We start from the raw sequence: 6,000 nt of genomic DNA, 5'->3' as shown, positions 1-6,000 counted from the left end.
AATGCTCAAGCGCAGTCCTAAATGCAAGTCTCTTGTTGTGCCTCATTTCGGAGCCACTTCTGACTGTTTCTATAGGAACCGGAGCTTCTAATGGCCGCTGCAGTGACACGATGACTTTACCAATCGGTGATTGGCTCTTATTTAGAAGGCGGGACTTGTTCCGCGTTGCACTTTCTCCCATTCAAAACAATAGAGGGTATGCATCGACGTCATTTTCCCGCCGAAAGCGTGCTCCCTCAGCTGGACTGAGTGGCAAAAGGGGAAACTGCGAAAACGCGAGTAAAACTAACGAATTACACTAAAGGTTGGACTCGAAAGTGTTTCTTACAACTTGTCAAAGAAAAATAATCCATGGATATTGACATGCAGCCAGGAGTCGTGTTTCCTGACATTTATATGTGCCTGATTTCGACGGCGGGGAAATACATAAAGCAAATCTGCCTGTGAACATTTTGTATAACTACAATATAGGTAGGTTCAAATCCGCGTAATCACTTATATCGTCATATTGTCCAGCCCTAAAACATATTTTTATAGTAGCTAGTTTTTGTCAGTGTTGTTTATTTAAAAACACCCAATTATGCAGAATATAAGATGGAAAATATTGAATTGATGAGCTGTCAACATAATACAATAAATACGGTATGATTTTACCTCAAAATCCAACAATTTGACACAAAATGATAACTGCAAATCCATGTTTCTCTGCTGGAGTGGAGTTGTTTCTGTGAATTGCAGATCCATTTGCTTTTTTTTTCTGTTGCTTTCTGCAGTCTTTAAATATATACCTCAGGTTTTGTGTCAAAGCTATTTGTACAGTCAACCACAAAGCTCTTTCTCGTTTCGGATGTGTTTTGTGTGTTTTTCGCGACGCTGAAAACCAATGCTGCCGCAGTCTTTTGCCACTTTAGCGGCGTGACCGCAGTCGTAACGGTCGACGGTGACGTCACGTCCATACCCTCTATATGAGTGACGTCTTGTGCTATAGTCTTTGCTATAAATTTGCATCCACACCAATCAATGATAACTGTCTGTTTATTCTAAGCTCGAGCGCTAAGTGTACAAGTCATTGAACATTTCAGTTCTTGTTGCATTTACACGGTTTAACCATCAGATGTCCTCAACATGCCATGAATAGTATGATAATATCCACTCTATTCAAGTGAATCTATAGTAATTTATCTGATGTAGTCAAAATAGCGGAATAAAAACAACGCCTTTTTCACTGCAATTTCAAATGAAGCAAAACAATGTTGTCACAACTAGCGCTGGATATCTGAGTTAAGTTCATCTCCATTTCTCACCATTTATTCCAGGGGTATGGCCGAAATATGCATTTTCTTTAAAGTATCCTTGTGGTTTGACTTGCCAACAAAGTTGGCGTTTTCTGGACCTCGGCGATTAACTTTTCCGCTATGTTGTCCGCCATTTTAAACGCGCGAATGGATTCTGATTGGCTGTCAGCATTTTATCGTTCAACATCTGGAGAAAAAATAGTTCGGAAAGTGATCCAAACGATATCCTCTGGTGAGTAATTCATGACAGGATTTTTATTTGTGGGTGAATTAATATTAAGTTTACACAGATGACAAATTTACATGATTTATAATGTGTTGTACTAATAATCTCTATAGCAGTTGTTCAAAAGTAATCTGAGTGGATTTCAGATATCGGATTGGAACAAATCTTGAAAATGGGTTGTTCAAAAGGAAAAAAGGATTGTGAAATCAGATAGCTAAATCCAATCTTGGTTTTGGATAAAATGAAACGTTTTAGTAAGATTGGGATACCTTTGATCTGGATTATACTGATCCCATCAGAAGGGTGGATTTCAGGAGCAAAAATGTAATAAAACTTTAAAACAGGTCAAATAGGCCTACAACATTTTTGTCATGTAATATACATAACTGTTAAAGTAATAAATTAGAAGTAGACAAGGCTACACATTTAGCCTTTCGGTAACCGACTGTAAAGTAAAAAAGAGATTTTGGTGCCATAAAATAATCCCCAAACAAATGTAAATATCAAACAAAAATATTATATTTGATTCAAAGTGTTTTTATCACTGTACATTGACACAATCATAAGAGATGAACCAGTCAAAAGTTCTTTTGCGAGCGAACGCATAGTTTCTCGGGTGAACGCTACGCAGAAATTTTCTAAGAGAACTCAAAAGCATTGAAATGTTTTTTTGTTTTCTTTCCTTGTTAACTGGTTTAGAAAGCAGTTCCATTCTGTAAGGCTAAAATTAGTACAAGTAGTTGCTCTACCAGTCTTTCGTTAAAATGCCTAAATACAGGCAAGAAGTGTCTCAAAGCCATTTTTCCTATGGCCACTGCCGTCTCTCTGCAATAGCCCACATAACATGAACCCAGTTTCCTCCCATTGTATGTTTTATATGGTCTTTCTCCATTTCAAATCTGCTTTATGAACAGATCTGAGCCCTGACACCCGGATCTATTCAACATGGGCTGCTCTAGACACACCCCTCAAATGCAGCATGAAGCCATCGTCTGCTCCACTGCTCTCTGACAGCTTTGATGACTGACATGTTTAAAGAATACTGTAGTGATACCCCTCCCCACAGACTCTGTTCCCATGCAAGACCCCCCCAACCTCCTGGAGTTGTTTGAGCTGGAGTCTCCAACTGTGAGCCGCTTTGCTGCTTCATTAAGCTGGAATGAATTAAAAAGGAAAAGCACAGAAATCAGAGAGACTCTGCACACACGTCGGGAGGAAATAAAGGCTATTTATGTTTCACCTGCCACTTAAAGGGTTAGAATCTGTCCATATTTGGAGTGTCGACAGGTGATTGGCTGCGTTGCTTCTGAAGGCGGAGTCTGGGTGTTTTTTTTTTTTATAGATGCAGTGGCATCTTAGCAGGCCACACCCACCACAATCAGGTGAGCTCATAGACGAGCTGTCACTGCAATCAAAGGTGATGAGAGAAGAGTTACCAAATCGCAACTGAAGGATCTGAGGTGACACATAATTGCTCTAGATAGCCGCACAGGGTTTTTGACAGAGTCTAAAAAGGGGAGGAAACTGGAGAAAAGAAAGAGAGCCTCTAGTTTGAAAAGCCTTTCAGTGATATATGGTGAAGCTTGGATTAAAATAAATTGTGAGGATATAGTGACAGAATGCGATCAAATGTAAATGTCTGAAGCTAAATGATCTGGTTAATTTGTTGAAGTTCTGAAATGAATATTATCATAAGTTGTATAATCTGGCCTAAATTCTCGGGTATTTTGATAGTAAGCAAAAACGGCTAAATGAACTGCAATATCATGTTCATAGAGTAAACTACAGATTCAAACCATTGTAGGACACACGCTGACGAGGATATGAGGTGTGGATCAGTCTGACACAGAAATAGCTCACATAGCCTAAAGATATTCTCTGGAAGACAGCAAAACATACTCCATATACCCTAAAAATTCTTCATGAAATCTGAGATTTTGTAGAAAAATATAGAAATTTATTATGGTAAACTAGATTTATGGTGGCTACTATACAACTATAATAACTTGGTATCATAGCAATTGCTATCAAAATAAACCTGAAAGAAAAAAAAAAAAAAAAAACATGTTGTAATGATTTGTAACTATAGCTATAGTAACTGAGAGGTTGGCAGAAGCAATAATTACCTTCAACTTGTTGGTAAAAGATCGAAATCGAGGTTTTTGTGGTGATACGACGCCATCTAGCGAGCAAGTGACAGCATCACATTTGTAGATTGCATTTACAAATTCAGTGTACAGATTATATAACCGCCTCGCTGCTGGAGTTTTAGCAGATTCGAGAAGCGTCAGCATGTTCACTTAACATCTCATTAAGTAGATGATGCAGCCCAACAAAAGATATGAATACGGGAAATCAATAGCATTTGTAAAATAAATAAGTATAAACAACAGTACATATAAAAAAAATGCAATTTTATAATATTAATTGTCCCACATATAAATATATAATTGCCTTTTATATCTTAAAAGATTAGTTCACTTTCAATAAAAACTACCCCAAGATTTACTCACCCTCAAGTCATCGTAGGTGTATATGACTTTCTTCTTTATGATAAACACAGTCGGAGAAATATTAATAAATATCTTGATGCATCCGAGCTTTACAATGGCAGTGAACGAGTATGAGCTGAAGAAAGTGTCTCCATCCACATCCATCCATCATAAACGTACTCCACAAGGATCCGGAGGGTTAATAAAGTCCTTCTGAAGCAAAGCGATGCATTTGTGAAAAAAAAAAAAAAAAAAAATCCATATTTAACAAGTTATGAAGTCAAATATCTAGCTTCCGCCAGATCGCCTTCCATATTCAACTTATGAAGAAAGTGTAAAACTCTAACCGTTCAAAAAGCTTACGCTAAATCCTACACCTTCCCTATTCAACTTACAGAACTGACGCAACGCCAGTTCCATTATGTTTTTTGTAATTTGAATGTGGAAAGTGGTCTGGTGGAAGCTAGATATTTGACTTCATAACTTGTTAAGTATGGATTTTTTTTTTTTTTACACAAACGCTTCGCTTCAGAAGACCTTTATTAATCCCCCGGAGCCGTGTGGAGTACACATTTTTGATGGATGCATGGAGACACTTTCTTCAGCTCATACTCGTGAACCGTGTTTACTGCCATTATAAAGCTTCAGGATATTTATTAATATATCTCAGATTGTGTTCATCGGAAAGAAGAAAGTCATATACACCTAGGATGGCTTGAGGGTGAGTAAAGCTTGGGGTAATTTACATTTGAAAGTGAACAAATCCTTTAAGATGGGGGTCCCTCACATGATGATGATGATGATGATGATCGAAAAGATTTTATAAAACGGATAGTGTCAGCCCTTGATTCTGACTGGTTGAGCCGCATTCGAAGCCGTTGTAAAATTCCCGAAAACATACAGCTGACGCATTACATGTATCGCTGCACCACCGAGTGTCTTAGCAACTACTTTTAGCAACATATGTTTGTTCTCAAAAGATTGTGTTCATTAAAGCTTACTGCATTCTGTAAAAGAGTATTGTGAGAGAGATATCGAGTGACCGAGTGCATTACCTGCATTCAAGATTTAGCATTTTCCTTCAGGTCAGTCCTATGTTCATAATAAAAAAATCAGTTTGGATGTCCGCCGCAATCTTGTCCTTTTAATATTTTTAATGAGGTTTCCCATGCAAATGTCAGGTCTGCAATAAATTTGGTACTACTCACCTATCCAACAAACTACTTCTCTTCAGGACACAGCTGCAATGGATGAACACTGCCACACACTGGTCATCTTCAAGGCCATCTTCTTTCAGTCTCTTAGCTGTTGTGATTTTACTTGCATAAAAAGGGTCACTGTCAAATCATTCAACATTGGCAAACCATCACTGTTTTAATAAACTGGGGGAAAAAACAACAACTGTCATCACGCTAAAAAATGATGAGTTAAAAACAACCCAAAAAAGAAAACTGGTGTCAGTAGGCTGTTCCAGTTCATTAAATGGCAATCTTATATTATATATATATATATATATATATATATATATATATATATATATATATATATATATATATATATATATATATATATATTAATTTTTGAAAAGTTACATAAAAAACAGCATTACCTTGTGCCATCTCAAATTTCAGACATTTAAGTTTCAAACGTCAAATGCAGCGCGACCACTGCGACGCTAGCGCACAGATCAACATGTAGCGCTCCTATTACAGTCTGTGGATCGCACAGCAACTTTGTTATACGACAGCCATGTTGCATCGTGTTTCAGCCCTTGTCGCGCATTCGTTTGATGGCCGTGAAACTTCAATGGTGCCGCCGGTGTTCCGGTGCAGAATTTCGATCCCCTCCTAAATTATTACCACCTCATTGAAGTCGCTGCCTGATTGCCTAATCTTAACCCCACCCCTAATCCTAACCCCTACCCCTAAACCAGGGGCGTTTCCTCCAAGGAGGCAAGGGAGGCAGTGCCTCCTCAAAAAAAATAGGT

This window comes from Chanodichthys erythropterus, chromosome 18 (assembly GCF_024489055.1).
Source record: "Chanodichthys erythropterus isolate Z2021 chromosome 18, ASM2448905v1, whole genome shotgun sequence".
NCBI lineage: Eukaryota > Metazoa > Chordata > Actinopteri > Cypriniformes > Xenocyprididae > Chanodichthys > Chanodichthys erythropterus.
The sequence above is the reverse complement of the archived record's forward strand: the minus strand, read 5'-3'. Positions refer to the sequence as shown.